Raw genomic sequence first — 21,636 nt, 5'->3', positions numbered from 1 at the left:
TATAAACCAATATATTGCATTCCAACATTAATTGGAAATTTATTTGAATCGGAATTAACGATATTCAAAAAATAAATGATATCGGCAAAATTTTTAGAAAAATTTGAAAGAAAAAAAATATATGAATAAATAAAAAAATCAATTAACGGGACGAATAAGAAATTGCTTTAAATAAGTAAATATCATAAAAATTAAATCTATTAACATTTATTTGCATTTGCATTTCGTCTTTTTCACACAAGATTACTTGCATCTTGTGTGTGTATGCATTTATTATGTTTTCATATTTCAAGAAATAAATTCTAATGTAAAGAAATTAATTCCATTCGTTTTAAATAATCTAGATAACTTATTAAATAAAACATGTTATACTTTTTTTTATGGTGAATTATAGAAGAAAGTAATTAACTAACCCTATAAACGGCTTACAAAAAATGCCACATCGAATTGATTACTTTTTTTTATCCAAAAGAAACTGATGTCTGTTTTTTCTAGAACTATAAATATAGATATTTTTTATTTGAAAATGCGTTGAATAACAATTTTCGAGGTTACTTCATTGTTCATCTATTCATCTATAAATATTTTCAGTTATAAACGGCAATTTTTTTTTTTCGAGCAAGGGGATTAATTTATTCTTTGACATCTGTAAATTCTTTAAAGGCATTTTAAAATATATCTAATATATATACAATTCAAATAAAGCTCTTAGCGCCATCTATTAATCATCTTGTGAAAATGCTTTAATCATTCTGATGACTTGATTTTTTGGGGTTCTTATTTGTGAAAATAATTCTTAGCTGTCAAATCGGCATTGAAAATGCTAATCATATGCTTTTTTTATAGCACATATTCGTATAAACTTATTTTAAAACATTATCAAACTTTCATTAATATTGTCGTATAAATTAAATAAAAATAGATTAATATTAACTAAAAGCTAACAGCAAATATGTTCGTGCTGCCATCTACTGAGTGTAATCGAAAACTAGAAACTGTTACTTAACATTGAATTTCGAATTTTTTGTAATGTTATTTATTATACTTAGAATTTTTCACACACACAAGTATTTTAATTTTAGATATAAATGAAATTCTTAATGCTTCTTACTATCTTATTTGTAGTGATCACAATGTTAATGTAATTATTATTTTTTCATAATTATTTTTCAATGATGTAATTTTCCCTTCTTTATTTGCACATGAAAATTTTCCATAATCAATTTGAAAATACTAATGGTCATAAACTTATCACGAGTTGATGAGTAAAGTAGAAATTATCTTCTGTTTACTTTTCAAATTTTTGCAAACAAAATTAATTCTTAAAATTATATATTGAAATTTCCATTACCATTTTATATGTTTTTATGAAATATCTTTTATTATATGGCACTTTGAAAAATAGGCGACAGAAGTATTTCTTTGCTTTATATATTTTTAATAAAAAAAGGCTAATCGTAATATAAAATTAAAAAAAAGAATATGAAAATATTTCATCTAGCTTTTTATTTTGAATAATCGATTAATTTGATGATAATTTCAGCAAATGGTTGTTCAATAATAAATGCAAGCATTCAATAATGAATTATAAAAAATTGAATAATATCATCAGTTTATCAGAAGAATTCATAATGGAGAGGGATGGCTAGAAAACCTCTGAAAGGGGAAAAGCTTTAATATTTGAATATAATTGTCAGAAATGAACTCCTTTTATCTTGTAAAATTGCATAATTAAAAACCAACTAAATGTGAAATATTTTTAAAATAGGAAGAATAGGGTTTTCCTTTAAAATATTTCAAGAAATTATAATTAAATAAATTCATTAGTTCATTCAATCATTCATTTAGTTATTGCGGCTTTCATGTATTGTTACAGTAATATGATCAACTGCCTGACATAGAAAAAGAATGGAGTGGGAGCTCTTCTACAATTCAGCCAACGTTTGAAAAATCACGGCAAACTTCAAAATATTTAAGACTTGAATGTGTGATCATCAGAAAAAATATACTTTTATAACAAGCATAAGTATTTAAATTTACATAATAGATACTGTTTATGGAAAATATAAATATTAGGACAGCATTTATATGAGGAACATTTCAAAATCTTTTCAAAGTTGATTTTCATTTTATATAGTAAAATATTTCAAGAGCATATGGCACAATATTTAAAATGAGAAAACATATTCTATTATTAATTTCTTCTGATTCCATTTTTAATTATATACATTAAAACAATATATTTTGATTAATTTTTTTCTTATGAATATTATAATCCACAATATCAAAGATTTACACTACTCTGAAATTATTTTACAAACTTTTAAAATGTTTCTGTTATAAGTTTATGAGCATACTCTCCTCAACTTTCCATATTCAATAAAATGTTACCACGTGAGTAACAAAAATAGATTCATTCTATTAAAATGGAAAATGCTATTTAAAACGTAATAAACATAGGGCTATTTAAAACGTTATTGAATATCTAAAATTTATTGACGTTCTGAAATCTCTTCAATTTAGTAACATTCTTATGAGACATAACTTTTTTTTAAAAGAATTCCGTAGTCATTTTTCAATGTTATAGCATGATCTAAATCGTTTCAATATTGAAATCATAGAATAATATCTGAAGAATATATATATATTTTTAGATTCACGCATTTTGAGTTTTAGAACAGTATTTATAAGCAATTTGCGACATTCTTTTTTTTATCATTATTTTGAACAAAGCTGAAATTTTTAAAAACTAATGCAGATGACGATCTAATACAGTTATCACATTCTATATAATACAAATTAAAATAAAATTTTAAAAACTTCGCAAAGATTGAAAAAAAAATACAAAAATATTTTTTTCAAATTAACACTTTTTAAAAATTTATTCCTCATATAATTGAATTGACATTACATTTTATGACCCATTGTATAAATCTTTTTAATAATTATAACTTTTCAATTTAAACTTTTTTCTGAGATAAATAACTCTTTATTTAAACACGAGAAACCGATTTTAAAACTTCATCACCCCGTGTACAAATTTAGAGTTTTAATTTTGGATAGTCAGCCCAACAACTTAAAAATTACCGCTGCTTGTCTTTTCCTGAAAGAAAAAGTACAATTCCATCTTATTAAACGTTGGATTTCACTTTAAATACTCTGTGTTTGCTCATGAAATGTGGCATGTAATATTTTCGGGAATCAAGAAATAGACCTTAAAAGTCAAAATAAACTCTGATCGTTTCAAAAGTTATATACACAGACAGAAGAAATATGCTGAAATACATCAGTGAATTGAAAAGATGATTCCTATTGAAGTTCTTGCTAAGTGAAAATTTCAGTAATTAAAATGTTCGAAATCAGACATTAAAATATTTTAACTCTGTTGAAAGAATATCACGATAATCTGTTATTTAAATAAGCGCATGTTCTGAAGGAAACTTTTTAATATGGTTAATTTCATGCAGGTAAAAAAAAAATCAAATAATTGCCATATCTTAGGTAAATTTTAAGAAAATTTAAAACATAATAATCGTCCAAAAAGATGTGGAAGTTAAATTTATTACAAAATATATAGATTATACTAATAATAATTATTGTAATTATTATTATTACAAATATATAGATATTATTAATCAGAATCTGATGTTAAAATTTTATTCTGGGAAAGTCTACAGAATTCTTAATTCATTATATGGAATAAAAAAGTCTATTTACTATTTATTATATATTTCATAATTTTAAAATAGTGTAATAAACAAAAAAAAAATATTTAATAAATTTCTCTTAAAGATTATTAATACAAACAACATTCATTATTAATTTGCTTGATTATTTCATCCCTTATTTTCTACTATCAAATGTGAAGAACACATTTTATTTAAAAGATACCTTTGTCTTATATGTCATGTATAAAAGTTGTCTCTGGTGATAAGAAGAACTTCATTCAGGAAAAAATTGATAATGCGTCTATTTTTTTCCGGTTCTCTACCATTGAATATTCATAAATGAGTTCTTCCACAGTCAGCATAACTTTAAGAAAAATATAATGAACTTGAAAATTCTACAATGTTGATATAATACAGAGGAAGTTTCAGGTTATTCACATATTCTTTTTACTACGGAATTTAATTGCGGTTTAATTGATATTTTAAAAACACTACTCGAAAAAAAAGATGAAATTATTTGAAAAAGAAGGCACTATTGGAGAACAGTGGTGGTTCGTCCAATATTGCAGCAAAATTGCGCTCTCCCCACCGAAATTATTTTTTAAAGTTGAATTTTCGTTTTTCATTTAATTTAATAACTTTCCTATCCTGAGATTTCTATGCTCTGTGCGCATTTTATCACTCTGAGAGTCGGATGATAAAAAACATTGCAGAAAAAAATACAATAAAAGCGAGAAAAGAAAACAGAAAGAAATCAACAAACAAGAGAAACGATGGGTCTAGAGAATATAGATCTGAAAATAATTTTTAAAAACCCCACTTTTATTTGATCTCTAAAAAATAGATATTTGAATTTCAATTAGTATTTTTAATTTAGTCTAAATTTTACTAAGAATATATAAAATATAAATATAATGGGAATTAAAAATAATTTTTTTTAAATCCTCTATTAGAATCCACTCGTGTTTCAATAAATTTTAATTAATTTATACGATTAAGTGATAATCAAATTTTTAAAATATTAAAATATTTTACTATCATCGGAAACAAAGATTGTAAAGCAAAATTCCATTCTTTCAAACATGAAACAAATCTAATTCAATGGCAATGTATAAAAATTGCAATAGGTGTTTAAATTTTCGAAAAATAGTCTAGAGTATTTAAGAATATATAAGGTAAAATAATTTTTAAGATTTCTTTGCCTATTTTATTCAAAATCAGGGATTATGAATAATCCCTGATTTTCATAATCAGGGTGAATAAATCAGGGATTATGCCTATCAAATTATATGAAGATTATATATGGAAGAGTTATATATGGAACGATTACAGTTTAAATGGATTTTTATTCTAAAGACATTAAAAATATATAGTGATTTAAGAACGGATATCTATTTTGAAATTCCTATAAGATTAGATAAGACTATAAGATTTGGGTAAAGTCTACAAATCTTATGGAGAAAGAAGACTATCAAAAAGACAACAAGGCAAGATTAAATTCGGTAGATTTAACACTTAAAATAAGCTATATGTCTGCTTGCTAGATATTCAAAGACTACATTTCAACAGAATTATACTAAGTCGATTATATGTTCTCTAATTGCGAATAGAAATTATTCTCCTGCTAAAAAGATAAAACTGTCGCTCTTCTGGATAATTTCGGAATTATATCTGTTAAAAGTATGATCTTAAAAAAAAATCGGATTAAAGTATGATCTTTAAAAAATAATATAGTGATGATCACCTTGTCTGGAACCGTAACCGTGGGGGTGTCCGTCTGCCCCGATATTCCGTCAGATGGTCCAGTCAGATAGTGACTAAGTATCGAGGCGGCTGTTGCGAAGGACTGAATCATGGTGCCGCCCCATCATCTGTGCCGTAAACAAAAGGATAATCCACGGTGGTTTGAAAAAAAAAACGCATCGCAACGGCTGATTGGGCAAGCATAATCCGCGGTGTGTCCGTGTTATAATCCCCGGACTGCACAGAAAAACAAAATCTAAGCAGAAATCGGAAGAGCTGCCCCCCCCCCCAAAAAAAAAATACTGATATTAAGTTTGGAAGAAGAAAATATTTCAAATGTCTCGTTCCGGAGTGCGTTTCAAAACAAGATGAACACAGGAATAGAATCTACTACCAAGTCTGCTGAGTACGAATGAATTAATTCTATTTTAACATTTGTTGTTAAAATAGTGTAGAATACGACACGTATTAGGCATTTCCTATAAACAGGCAAAAATATGAGATCTAATTTAACAAAGTATAAATTCAACTTTTTACATAATATAATAGAAAATTTTAATATATTGTGAAATATTTTCAATGCAAGATGTTAAGTTCTAATCGTATGCTGCGAAGTGGTTCATATTTGGCTAAAGTATTGTAGCAAAAGCGGAACTCCTGAAAAGTATATTAAAAAGTAGCTATTTTTGCCTAGCAATACAGAAAGAAAAGAATAATATTGCATTTTCTAGAAAAAAATCATTATGCTTTATAAGTTCGGTATTCGGTATTTTGATAATTTTCATCCCTATTTTTGGGAATTAAATAATCCACATAACTAGGAGCTAATGGTTAGAAAAATGTATCAAAATCAATACAATGATTTTAATAATAGTAAATATTTGTTCCCTCTTTTAAGAATTTCTTATTAGAATTTACGCCTCTTAGTTGAGAATTATGACGGAGGCTTCATCTGACAGGTAAACTCTAGCAGAAACGTTTGTATCTCCCTGGGTGACATCAAGCATCCAGCGTACGAACTCCACCTGATGTGATTACCAGCAAAAAAAAAAAAAAAAAAACTTTTAAGAATGTGTTTTCACTTAAAAAAATTCGTAGTTGAAACACCATTTGTTATTTTTTTTTTGGTTAATTTTTTACAGTTTCCAATAGTTCTCTGACTCTCTATATTGTCACGAAGATTGGAAATAACAAGGCTGTTAGGTTGAACAAGTAATCAGATTTATTCAAGCAAAGTAACTCTCAAGCGTACAGGACCGATAACTGGACCACAACTGGTGACACTTGACTTTATATACACTCTCAGAATGTTCGAGAAACATCCAGATAGAACATTTAAAGAAAGATCTAGAATCAACTAGAAACTAGAGAAATAATAAATAACATTTTAAATTAAAATTCCAGTCTTTGGATAAAACTGACTTGGCTGGTATTCGAACCTGGGTCGTGAAGGTCTACAGTCTCGTGTCTTGCCAACCAAGCCACAGGAATTGATATCAGTAGTTCATTATGCGGCATTACTCCCCTCCAAAGAAAGACAGCGCCCCGCTGTCAATCAGGTTAAGGGCTTTTTCTCTGGAACGTGTCATGGGACCCTTGTAAATTTCTTGATTTTCGGCAGGTACGACATTTTCATTTTGACTGTCCTCAATTTCAATTTGCTTGTCGGGATCATGGTATGGTTTCATTCGCAGTACATGGACAACGTCTCTTGGTCGTCTTCTTCGGGATTCAGGGTCAAAATCTTGCACCTCGTATGTTACGTCTGATAAACGGCGTAAAACCTGGTAAGGCCCAAAGTACCTCCTTAAGAGCTTCTCGGAGAGTCCAACTTTTCGGACTGGAGTATAAATCCATACGAGATCTCCAGGAGCATAAGATACCATTCGGTGTTTGGCGTTGTAACGTCGACGGTCTTTATCTTGGGCACTCAGGGTTCGCACTCGGGCTAACTGTCTTGATTCTTCAGCCCTGGCAACCATCTTAGCGACGTAATCATCATCTACATCATTGGGAGAGAATGGCAGCATTGTATCTAACGTCGTTTCGGCGTCGCGTCCATGAAGTAAAAAGAAAGGCGTAAAACCTGCCGTCTCCTGTTTAGCGGTATTATAAGCAAAGGACACAAACGGTAAAATTTCGTCCCAATTTTTCTGCTCTGTATCCACATACATGGACAGCATGTCGGTCAAAGTTTTATTAAAGCGTTCTGTCAATCCATTTGTTTGAGGGTGATACGCCGTCGTGAAACGATGATCGATATTGCACAGGTCAACAAGGGTGGAAACAAGTCTAGCTCGGAAAACGGCTCCCCGATCCGAAATAATTACTCGTGGAGCTCCATGCTTTAGAATAATTTCTTCGAGCAAGAACTTTGCTACTTCTTCGACTTCGGCGGTCGGCAAGGCTTTTGTTATGGCATATCGTGTCAAATAATCTGTGCAGACTATGATCCATTTGTTTCCCCAACCAGATTTTGGAAATCTTCTGAGGAGATCAACCCCAATGCGATGGAAAGGTGCTATAGCTGGAGGGATGGAAACTAATCGTCCAGGTGGTCGTTGAGGAATAGGTTTTCGTCTTTGGCAATCCCGACAATGCATGACATATCGGACAACATTTCGGTACATCCCTGGCCACCAAAATCTTTTGCGGATTCGGTCGTAAGTTTTTGCGAAACCAAGGTGGCCTGCCGTAGGAGCGTCATGGAAGTGTCGAAGTATGTCGACTCGTAGATGTTTCGGAATGACTGGTAGCCACTTTTGTCCAGCTGGATCAAAATTCTTTCTGTATAGAGCCCCGTCAATTAATTCAAATCCTTTCTTTTCTATGGATCGGCTGTTGTTGTCAATGTTAATTTTTACAAGGTCTGGATCTTTTTTCTGTTCTATTGCAAGGTTCATACTCGTGGTAAAGGCTAGAGATTTGTCTGTTGTATGAGTCTTATCTTCCACTGGATTTCTCGAGAGAGTGTAGGCATCCCTATGCTTCTTACCGGTTTTATATTGAATGGAAAAATCATGTTCTTGAAGTCGAAGGGCCCATCTTGCAAGCCTTCCTGAAGGATCCTTTAAACTCATAAGCCAGCACAACGAATGATGGTCGGTTTTAACTGTAAAATGTTTTCCGAATATATATGGCCTAAATTTGTTGATTGCCCACACAATGGCGAGTCATTCCCGTTCGGTAGTGGAATAATTTCTTTCGGCTTTTGTCAAAGTTCTGGAGGCGTATGCGATTACTTTTTCAGCTTTATTCTGGATTTGCACCAAGACAGCTCCAATACCATAACCACTGGCATCCGTATGAATTTCTGTGGGGGCATTTTCGTCGTACATTCCTAATACAGGATCAGACGTAAGCGCTTTCTTCAGACTGTTAAAAGCTTTCATTTCTTCATGACCCCAATGAAACTCCGCATCACCTTTTAGCAGCATCTGCAAGGGTTCAGCGAGATAACAAAAGTTCTTGATAAATCGCCGGAAGTATGAGCAAAGGCCAAGAAAACTCCGTATATCATGTTCGTTTTTGGGGGTAGGAAAATTGCTAACGGCTTTCACTTTGTCAGGATCAGGACGAACGCCACTACTAGATACAAGATGGCCCAGTATTTTTACTTCTCTGGCTGCGAAAAGACACTTCTTCGGGTTGAGTTTAAGACCAGCATCTTGAAGGCTTTTTAAAACAAGTCTTAATCGAGTGAGATGGTCATCAAAAGTTTCCGAGAACACTATTATATCGTCTAGATAACAGAGACACATAATCCATTTGAAATGGCGCAACAAATTGTCCATCATTCTCTCGAATGTCGCGGGGGGCATTACAAAGTCCGAACGTCATGACTTTAAACTCGTATAATCCTTCGGGTGTTATAAATGCCGTCTTTTCACGATCAGCCTCGTCTACTTCTATCTGCCAGTATCCAGAGCGAAGGTCCATGGCAGAAAAGAACTTGGCGCCCTTCAGACAGTCTAATGTATCATCGATACGAGGAAGAGGATACACATCTTTCTTCGTGATCGCATTGAGCTTGCGATAATCAACGCAAAAACGCCAGCTTCCATCTTTTTTCCTCACTAGCACAACGGGTGAAGACCAGGGACTTTCAGACGGCTGGACGATATCGTTATCGAGCATCTTTTGAACTTCTTCACGAATGATGCGTCTTTCGGTCGATGAGACTCGGTAGGCTCGTTGGCTGATTGGAGTATGATCACCCGTGTGAATCCGGTGTCTCACATTCGTCCGTGCAGCTGTCTGCTTGTCAGTCTTCGTGAAAATTGCCGTAAAACGTCGTAGCAGTTTAGCTAGTTTGTTTTTCTGTTCATTGTTCAACTCTGGTGACAACATCGGTGAACAATCCATTTCGACGTTTGGTGTCTCTTGCTGTGCATCTATGTCATCTGACTTGCTAGAAATTACACATAAATGTCCCCCATCCAGTGGTTCGGCTTGGCCTATGCACATTCCTCTAGGGATTACTCTGTTCGTAGACTGCAAGTTGGCAACCCAAATTTCACTTTTCCTGTTATGGTATAAGGATACCATGGATGGCACGGCGATGTTTCTCTCAAAGAGCAGCTGCTTATTACCATCAATGACTACGTTTAGGTCTCCTTGAACATGGTATCCTGATACTGCTACTTTTGTCACAGAATGGGGTTTAAGTGTGTAGTCTTTTGTGGCATACAATTTCCATGTGTCTGGTGTGGCAACGTCTTGGCAAATGTCTTCTACGTATAGTTCACTTTGACCACAGTCGATCACGGCTTGCGAGGCTTTTAAAAAGTCCCATCCAAGGATTATTTCGTGACTACAATGCGGCACAACAATAAATTCAAACGACAGTTCTCGGCTGTTTATCCGAACACGCAGGATACATTTTCCGATCGGTCGGATGAAACTTCCATCAGCGACTTTCAGTACAAGGTTTTTGGTGTCAGAAAACAAAACCTTCTTTAACGACCGTCGATACTTATCGGAAATGATCGAAAATGAGGCTCCAGAATCGACTAGAGCACGTATAGGTTTCTTATCTGTAATGACGTCCAGTTGATTTCCCGTCATCTTGGCGGCCGATGGAGGATTTCCGTTGCATGCGGCCTCACCTCCTAGGAAGGTCGCTCCGTTCAGTTTTCCTCATTTCTGCGACTTGGCGACTGACTGGATCGACGATACGGTGACGGTGATCTGAAACGGCGTGTAGGGGATCGGCCTCTAGATGGACTGGGTGTGGAACGGCGGATGGTATTTGGTCGGCGGTATTCTTCTTCTTCAGCGTCAGTTTCGAAGTTCTGTTGGCGGCGTCGATAATTGTCAAATACAGCTTTCAGTTCTCTGCAATAGCGCACAACATGTCCTGGACGGCCACAGTGGAAACAAACTGGTCTATTGTCGGCAGTTCTCCAAATATCAGTTTTTCTTGACTGTACGGGCAACCTCTGAGTAGGGGCTCTGGTTCGTCTGGCCACAGCTGCATAAGATGGTCTTGGTCGAGGTTCGGTTGGTTTTGCTGAAACCGGTGCCAAAGCTTTTACGACTTCGTCTTGCACCAGGTCCTCTAACGACTGGGAATATGGTTCCGAAGGTGCTTTAAGTTCGGTAACCAACCGCTGAACTTCCTCCTGCACTATTCTGCGAATGAGGGACGTCAAATCTGGCTCGTCCTCCATGGATGCTACAGGTACGACGTTTGGTAGCCTCTCAAATCTCTGTCGTTTTACTCTCTTTTGATTCATATCCTCTATATAGTTGCACCATTTTGTGAAATCAGCTATAGTGGTGATTTCTTTCATTAAAAGGGCCTGATAAATGTCTTCGGCAATACCTTTCATTAGGTGTGACACTTTTTCGCAGTCAGACATCGATGGATTAACCTCTAGGCAGAGACCTAATACGCTCTGAATATAGGACTGCGTACTCTCCCCTGGGCGCTGGGCTCTGTATTTAAGTTGTTCTTCGGCTTTCTTGGTGTGTTTTTGACGGTCACCAAAAAGTCCTAGTAATCCATTTTTAAACGCTTCCCAGGAATTCAAGTTGTCTTCGTTGTTTTCAAACCACTGCTTAGCAGTGCCATCTAGGAAGAAATATACATTGGCGAGACACACCATGTCATCCCACTTGTTGAAATGGGCAACTCGATCATACTCCTTTAGCCATTTAAGAGGGTCCTCTCCAGGCGTTCCGGAGAATGTCGATGGGCTCCTCAGTTGTTGGGGCGTAGGAACAGTCACTACTACGGGCTTGGCTTCTACCGACATTTTTGTCCTTTTTCTGCTTTCTGGAGAGTAAAATCCAAATTCGGGAGATAATTTTCTCAATCGAAGGCTCCTCCGTAGGTTTTCGCTATCGTCCACGGTTGCAGGAATAAGTACCCGGCGCCTCCACCAAACTTGTCACGAAGATTGGAAATAACAAGGCTGTTAGGTTGAACAAGTAATCAGATTTATTCAAGCAAAGTAACTCTCAAGCGTACAGGACCGATAACTGGACCACAACTGGTGACACTTGACTTTATATACACTCTCAGAATGTTCGAGAAACATCCAGATAGAACATTTAAAGAAAGATCTAGAATCAACTAGAAACTAGAGAAATAATAAATAACATTTTAAATTAAAATTCCAGTCTTTGGATAAAACTGACTTGGCTGGTATTCGAACCTGGGTCGTGAAGGTCTACAGTCTCGTGTCTTGCCAACCAAGCCACAGGAATTGATATCAGTAGTTCATTATGTGGCAATATTTTTGCGATTTTCACCAATTAAATATCTTTTGGGATCCCATGTTGTATGGCGATTCTTTATCCTACTAATGTCTACTATCACCCCTCTGAATTTTTCGGTCGAAGTCGGCAACACCCTGCATAAGATCGAGCCTTTACACACTCGCTTTTAAAAATTGAAAATTAAATTTGGCGAAGTTTTGAAATGTTTAGATTTTTAATGTTTTGCAAGTTGTTCAGTGTTCAACATATATAGTGATGATTTTGCTGCAATAGGAGGTTAATTTTAGCGCAAGATTAATCTGTGCTAATATATAAACTGAAATTCAAGAATCCACGTTTTTTTTATTGACAATTATATATTGCATGCATACTTCCCAAGTACAAAAACGAAAGATTTATTTATATATCATATATCCAACAGCTTTCAATGAGCTTTAAGTTGAATACAACAATAATTACAGTTTATGCAATCAAAAATAAAAAAAATAATAATGTATAAAGAAATATTTAATTACAATAATTGATATCAACGGTGTTCATTTAATATATAAATATACCCAAATCTAGCAATAATAAAGGATTATCGGGTTCAGCTATTATTTATCAAATTTTACTTCCGAAAATTTGATACATAAAATCTATGCATTCTTTTTAAAAAATACGTACATTGAAACAGGCTTAAGTAATCATGCTCACTTATTCATTCAATAATAATTTATAAGATCTGGGGGCATGGCAGTGCCCCCGCCAAATCGAGCAAAAACAAGCTGCACGGCCATACCATCCTTTTCTTGAAGCAGTTCAGACCATTTTCGATCCCCAATAACTTCGTTGTGGATAAAACTAGAAGCCTGAATTTTCAGTAAACACGGTATATTTCAAATTTCATTAAATTTGAACCAGTAGTTTAGGAGTTATAACTAGTCAAAGTTTGTGTATTTTCTCACTTACTGACTGACCGATCATCAAAACTCTAAGGCATTTCTAGCAGACATAGAAGCTTCAAATTTAGAATACTATTAGTGTTTAGTGTATAAATCAAGGAAAAACTAAAATATGCTTGTAATAATGGACGTATCGATAAATTTCTCAAAGTTTCGAGTATTATCCATTTTGTCGGCAAATTCGTCCCCATTTCGCCAAACGGTCGCCAAGTTTGTCACCAAGCTCTGGGATCACTGGCTCGGCATCCGACAGCATCCAATACAGATCACTGTTAACCGGTCTTTCTTATGATGACACTATTCACGCTGGGAAGCAAAATGACAGATTTGTAACAATATCTAATTTGAAATAATTCAGTTTGAAGCTCTGGAAGCTGCAAACGCAATGGGTGACTTTCAGAGAATCAATCTGGTAGAAGAAGAGCAAACTGATCTTCAAAGTATGATCGCAAAACTTAATGCCGATCATGAAAGAGACTTCGATATGATCACAAATAAAATGGACACAACTGATAATAACGCTGACGTTTTACGCTGTTTTTTTTAGTGGAACTGGTGGCACCGGAAAGAGAGTTTCCAGTGCCACCAGTTTTAGAGTTTTCAGAGTTTTTAATAAAAACTCTGAAAGTTTGAATTAAGACGTACTATTTAAACAAAAAAGTGGTAGTTAGTGCTCCAACAGGAATAGCTGCATTCAATGTGAATGGATTGACTATACATATACGATTGCAGTTGCCTGTAGAACACAAGCAAACACCGAAGTACAAGACACTTTCTGATGAAGTGCTCCAAGTTCTGAGATCAGATTTGAAAGAAGTAGTGGTGTTTATCATAGACGAAGTGTCGATGATATCCAATGTTACTTTAACATATATTCATTTACGCTTATCTGAAATATTCGACACAAGCGACGATCAGAATGGGTGGTTTGGAAAAAAACATCTTGTAGTTTTCGGAGATCTCTTACAGCTTCCGCCGGTAAGAGAAAAGTCACCTTTTATAAAACTATCAACTGTTGAAACTAACAAGTTGTTAAGTTCCCTCAGTATACCGAATCTGTGGATTGAACTGTTCATATACGATGAACTTACAATTAGCATGCAACATCTCAATGATTCTGACTTTGTTGAAATGCTAAATAGAATAAGATTAGGTGTGACTACACAAAAAGACCGGGACTTACTCTCGACTAGATTAATAACTCTCAAATCCAATTCAAATGAAAACAGATAAATTGAAATAATTGAACACCTGTCGAAACTTCTTGATGATACCGTTTGCTTATTACCTACAAAAAACATGTGTCAACAATTAAATACTGCAATGCTGAAATCTCTTCCACATCCCGAAATAAAACTTACAGCTGTAGATAGCATAGATTGCCCCAGATACCTAACAAAAAGAGCTCGTGAATGCATAAAAAAATATGAAGATGATGCTTCTATGACTGCAGGCTTGGAAGAGAACATAATTATAAAAATAGGAGCAAAAGTCATGTTAAGACGAAATATTGACGTGAGTCTTGGTTTAGTTAATGGTTCTATCGGTATAGTGCAAAGAGTAAAGGTTGATCCGGAAAATACAAAAATAATTAAGAAAATATATATTACATTTAATAAAGAACATGTTTACGAGCTTAGTCCGGTCAAAACTAAATTTGAAATTATTAATAGAGCTTATGTTCATCGCGAACAGTTCCTATATGTTATATAGCCTATGCTATAACTATACACAAAAGTCAGGGCCTAAGTCTATATAATGCACTGATGGATATCGGTTCTGCAGTATTCACATCCGGTCAAGCTTATGTGGCACTTTCGAGAGTTACAAGTCTGGATGGCTTGCATCTAATTAATGTCGACTTTGGAAGTATTACGCGCAGGAATCCTCAATTTGTGAATACAACAGACTAAGAAGCATTTACCGTCCATACTTGTCAAAAATTGTAACATCAAAGCTTACGAGAAAAACCCATAGAGACAGGGAGTGGGCTTTGAGAAAAACTGTAGCTGAAGCTCAAGGAGTAGTACCGGAAAAGAAAAAGAGGAAGACTACATACAAAAATAAGAAAAGGACTATCTACAAAAAGAAATGAGATGCCATCAAAAACATAACTTGTAAAAAAAACCAAGTCTCTCAAATCAGTTCTTCTATCGTAAAAAGTTGTGAGATCCATGTAATACCAAGTCGGCAAATTTATTCAGTCCCTACTTAAGGGTCCTTCTGTCTTAAGTTATTACGTAATTAGCTAACCTAACAACATCTTATAGTGACCATATCAATATTAAAAAATCTTTTATGGTTTAAATAAATAGATTGACTTGGAAATCGCACTAAACAATTTAATTTAAACCATTAAAGATTTTTAATATTGATATGGTCACTATAAGATGTTGTTAGGTTAGCTAATTACATAATAACTTAAGACAGAAGGACCCTTAAGTAGGGACTGAATAAATTTACCGACTTGGTATTACATGGATCTCACAACTTTTTACGATAGAAGAACTGAGTTGCGAGACTTGTTTTTTTTTACAAGTTATGTTTTTGATGGCATTTTTCCCCGCAGAATTCATATACGATGGAATTCTTTTTTTGCTAAAAGAAATCTTTTATTCTGTTTTCTTTTGTCACATCTCCCCAAAATTACATCATTTTCAGTTTTCACTACAAGATCATCGTAATATTGCTTATGGTAGTTTACAAAAAATTATATAAGTAACCAAAAATATTAGCATTAGGTAATTAAAACCTATAATTGTAACAATCTAAAATTAAAAATATTTTGGAAACGAAACTAAATTATTTCGGAATCGCAACTAAAAATTATTTCTGATTCAAACTAAAACTAAAAAAAGAACAGAAAAAGACCCATTGTATTTAGAGAACGCAAACGCATCTACTTCTAAAACACAGATGAATCAAGACAATTGTAATAAAAACCAAGTTAATAGGGAAAAAATATCAAAATTTGTCCAAATAGAATAAGAATCCGACATGACAAGAATAAGTGCAGTGTTATTTAAAATGTAAAGTATAAATCCATTGCAATCTAAAATATACGAGCCAGATTCATCCCTAATTGGCAAGTATCATATGAATATGAAATGATTTCACTGGCATTTCGTCCAGAAGAAAATAACTTTTCAGAACACAAAGACTAATAAGAACACCCTATGATAAATTTTCTTATGTATTTTTCGTATTTCATCTTCAAGCATCGATATTCAAATCTATTTAAAAACAATTTATAATGAAATATTAGATATTCTTTTGAGTTTGAGTATCAAGATTCCTATAAAAAATGGGATTCAATTGGGTTATAAAATGCCATGCTATTTTTAAATAATTTGTAAATTATTTGTCTTATGCACATCGTTTATAGTAAATGTGTTTGCCTCAAAACTAATATGATTTTGAAATGTAACTTAATTATCTAACAGAGAACATAATATTTCAAACAGCACAAACTATACCTTAAATAGAAATATATAGTTGAGACAATTTGAAAATTTATGAAAACTCTTGAGAAAAATAAAAGCATTTCATTCACAAGTGTGGCAATGTATATTTAATTGAAATCTAGATAAAACGCATTAGGATTTACATTTCGGGAATCTTCAAAATTGATTAATAAAACTAATTAATAAAGCTTTCAAGAATACGAGGTATTGCTTGTTATTTGTATGCAGAAATAAAGAGCAGAGAATTATTAAAAGTAATAAAACTTAGTATTTGAAATTCAGTCTCTCAGTTTCACTTTCGAACAAAATTGTAGATGTGTGAATGTAGCAAAAATTATTACAACAATTACAAAACAAGAATTTCTTATTTCTGCAACTTTTTTTTTCGGTAATTTTTTAAGTATTATTTTCTAGGAATATTATCAAAACTTCTAAATCAATTTTGTGAATTTTTATCTTTGAATAATTTTTTTTTTACTATCCACTATTAGTTATTCTGTCTGGAATTCCGAAGGATTTAAGGATTAATAAGCTGGTGCTGCTAATACTGAGATTTCCTCTGGAGCATATGTATGTGTAATGATATTTTAAAATGTAAACTAAACCCTAATGAATTTCAGAAGTTTTATTATAACTTCATTCTAAAATGTTCTCTTATTTTCTGATCCAATTTCCCCTTTTTTATTTATTTAATGCAACAGAGGCTCTGTAAAATTGCTGAAATCGACAAGCTCCCACACTCAAAGTGAAGGGATACAAATTTGCCGATCTAAGACATTCCTTTAAAAGATCTCTATAATTCCCTTGTCTAAATCGACACGTGTAAAGAAATTCCTATCAAAATCTCACAGTATACAGTATCACTGGGATTAATATTTCATTAGCTTTTCCTTTCTTCGCTCTTGTGTCGTTCTATTTCGCCGCTTCTGCTTGTACATAAATGATGCTTCCTGGGATGGAATAAAGCAAGTTTAAAATTTGTAAATGTCTCTCTCTTCTGCCACGGCCTCTGCTTTAAAAAATTATGCTTATACACACAAACACACACACACATATATATTCTCTTTGGCTCTTTAGTTAAATGAATGAGGATTTCGTTCACAAAGGACGATTAAGGGAAAGTGTATTGCAAAACAACTATTCAACAATTTAAAGAATACACTTTTATTCCAGATGTAGATATTCCAAAAAATTTTTTACAAATTAAATTGTAACTATAAATATAGAATAAATAGGAAATCTGAAAATCTATGAAATAACGTTGTGAAATGAGTAATCCTCTTCATACATTTTTAAACTAAGATAGTTTATGAAAGTCTTGATATAAAAAGTTAGACTTTTTAGGTAAATATCATCAGATTTAAAAGATTTAAAAGCTATATACAACTTTATTATACCACGTATCACATGTATCTAAAATACGTATCTATCACGTATCACACGTATGAAGTGGTACAAAAAGAGATGTCTTGTTATAATTCGTTGGAGGCTAATTGTTATAATATATATATGAGTAATTTTATAGAATATGGTTTTATCTTAAGATCGTCATTGTATTCTATAAAAGAAAGAAAGGAGGACAATGCCACAAGAGGCATTTTTGGGGGCAATGGAAAAAGTGATGAATGGTTGTTTATAGCAAAAAGTGGCTAGTAAATGTGGAAATAATTTCGTGACACCCTAGCTATTTTACAAAGAAATGAAAACTGCTGGTAATGATTAATTGTTATTCTCTCCATTTTCACTTTATAGTTGAGTTGATATAAGGAAAATTAAATGTTATTAATTACATAATTAAATAGTATAAATAAATTTTATTGTTTAAAGATATTTCTTGGGAATGTTGTGAATAAATTACATTAATGCATACATAAATAAAATTATATTAATTTTGCGCATAAATTAAGTTACATTCCTTTTCATTTCAAAATTTTTGCCTGTAATTGACTATATATTAATTTAAAATATCCCCACAGATGAATAAGAGACAGAAATTCATCAGTACATAGACATGGCTTCGAAGTTCACATTATTCTGCAGTTAAAAATCAAATAAAAATTCCACTGAGCTGGAATCAATGTGAAAATGCTTCAAGTGACTGGTGGCCGACTTTTCTAAGAGTAAAAAAATGTATGCCTTTTCCACTCTGCAGATAAGTAGCTTCAGTAGAAACATGAGCCTCAATAAACACTGTGTAAAGATCTTCATAAATCAATCTTGCTACTGTCTATGAAAATTGAAATTATAGTGTCAAAATATATGCAGGGTTGGCGACACTGGAATAACAGCGGTTCAGAAGCCAAGAAAGATTATTGCCATAAAAAGCAGCAAACAAATTAGTGTAAATAATTGTAAAGATAACAACTTTCATCACGATGGTTCTGTTGTTACTAATGGCTACTCATTTCCTCTTTTTTCTAATTTTTATAACAAGAATTTTAAATATTGCTTCCTTTTAAACACATTTTAAAAAGGTACAAGCTCAAGAAATAAGAATGGGTATATGATTGGCAGGAATTTGAAAGCTTCATTAGACAGTTAATAAAATATACCAGACTCGCCAAAGAAATATTTGCCCTACTTCTACACAATCATCAGTCTTATATCGACTTTATTATCAAAATTGGACTATTGGACTTGTCCAAAGAATATAGAATGATTCTGCTATTTTTTTCACTTCAAAATTTGCAACCATTAGTCATCGTTTGGGTCCTTCAGAAAATAATTAATAGTGAGAATAATGCAATAGCATGTAGAACAACCTGGAAAGACTAAAACCAATCACTACATCCTTTCTATAGTAAACAGATCTTAACAGTTGCATAATGCCGAAGAAAGTTAAGGCAGGTAACTAGCCATTTAATAAGAACATTTTTGAAGATAAAGCTTTTTTGCCATTGTTCAAAGCTAATCGCCCACAGTTAATAGATTCACTTGAGGGGCGAAGCATTGCAGAAAAGATTCTCGAAGCCTTTATACGAAAAGAAAATGAGTGCTTTTATATTCGAAGGAGAACCTTTAACATTACGAAAGTACTTTTTTTAGAAATAGGTCCTTTTCTTTTGAAAGAAGTTCATTGTACTTGCTTGTTCTTGTTTCCATCAGATCAAGATAATGGGTTCGATATTCATGTCAACCCACACAAAATTAGATTATTTATTAATGTTGATGAAACGAAATTAATCTGAAAGCGAAAGCCGATAGTCAATATCATTTTAACCTATTCCCTTATTTTTTTTTTTTTTTTTTAAAAGGCTTTTGGAGCGTAAATAACAAATTAAAAAGAGAAAGAAAAAAAACTTCTCAGAGGAGAAAGAAAACTAACATCAACCAAGAAAAATAAACCAAAGAAACGAAGGAAGTAGAATTTTAAACATAACAGGTATTTTTGGATGAAGAGGACAACGGCTACTCCGGCATAGAGTGCGCTGAGCTTTTCTCATAGGCTTCAGTGTCACAGTTGTTTCGAATGCTCTCATGATCACCAAATTGTATTTTTCTAATTCTACTGTAATTCATATGATGATATTGTTGATAGTTTATCAGAATACCTTATAATAGTGAACATATTGCAAGTATTGTTATTCTTTGGAAATGTACATATTGTTATTCACTATAAATTACATCAATTCCAATAAAGATACTCTATTTGTTTTCATTGCTTGAGATTTTTAATGTAACAAATAATCCATCTAGACTAACAGAATACTCCATTGGGGTACAAATTGTCACAATTCATATATTTTTATGAGACATTTCTTACTATGTTATACGTGCTTGAGTATAATTCTCTCAAAACTCAATTGTTTAAAAAAAATATATGGTTTTTTAAATTAAGATTTTTTAAAGTTAATCTTGATTTAATTAAGTTATTTTAATGTTCATCAGCTCATTTTATAGGTCTCTTTAATACCCATAGCATTTTTACCAAGCTTTTGCTCTGAGATTAACAGCTCTCTATTTGAACACAAAAAAATTCTCAACTTTATTATCCTTCCCCTTCTCTTAGCTATTATATTGAGGCTTGTCAGATAATTAACAAGAGAACTTAAAATAATAAAAGAGTCCCCCCCCCATTTCATACTTTTCATGATTTGATTGGGGCATTAAGTGCAATATACATTTACATTACATTAATAATTAAGTGCATTATACATTTACAAAAAATAAAAAATGCCCCAAAGAAAATATTTACATTCTTGTTTCCATCTCAGAAATTCTTTCTTTTAAGAATATAATTGTGGTAATGAAAAAGTTGATTAATACTGAAGAACTGTTTAAATATCATTACATAATTAAGAAAGAGCCACAAGAAATAATTTGGATTTTCTAAATAAGCAGAAAATAAAATACAATAGTTATTACTGCTACATAGTATTTTGATAAGTACTTAAATAGAATTTTAGGCTTTTTATTTAGCAGAAATAAACCTTTGCAAGCATCATGGTATGCATTATCTAACAAAATATACATATTAACGTTGAATAATTTACACTTTATTAGTATTTAGTAGATTCTGATGTACACGGAAAAAACTAATAATAACTTTTTTATAATAACTTTTAATAATAACTTTAATTAATATTTATTAATTTAATTTTTAATAACTTTAGCATAATAATAACTTTTAACTATTAAAATTATTCAATTCAATTTTTCTAAAAAATTGCAATATTAAAAGATATCCACGTTTCTTCATATATTTATGAAATGTAATTTGTTAAGTTCATCTCATATATTTTAAAATTCAAAAATTAGTAGGAAAATGAGGGAAAACAAGAATAAATTTTTCTTTTGAAATTGACATTTTTCGCAGTATAAAAAGTTACAAATTACGATTGAAAACAAAACACCGAATAACATTAACTTCGTTTTTATTTTTCAAAAATATGTCATTACTGACAATATTATCATTTAAGATATTTAAACAAGTTTTAAAATACTTTAAAAATGACTTATCTATAAAAAATATTTTTAGTAAACACATTTTTTGAAACATTATGAATAATTTATCGTTATAAAATGTAGAAAACTGAAAAAAAAATCAGAACCATGCTGATTTATTCTATTACTAATTAATTCACTGCAAGA

This window comes from Argiope bruennichi, chromosome 10, assembly GCF_947563725.1.
Source record: "Argiope bruennichi chromosome 10, qqArgBrue1.1, whole genome shotgun sequence".
NCBI classification, from domain to species: domain Eukaryota; kingdom Metazoa; phylum Arthropoda; class Arachnida; order Araneae; family Araneidae; genus Argiope; species Argiope bruennichi.
This window is presented reverse-complemented; position numbering follows the sequence as displayed.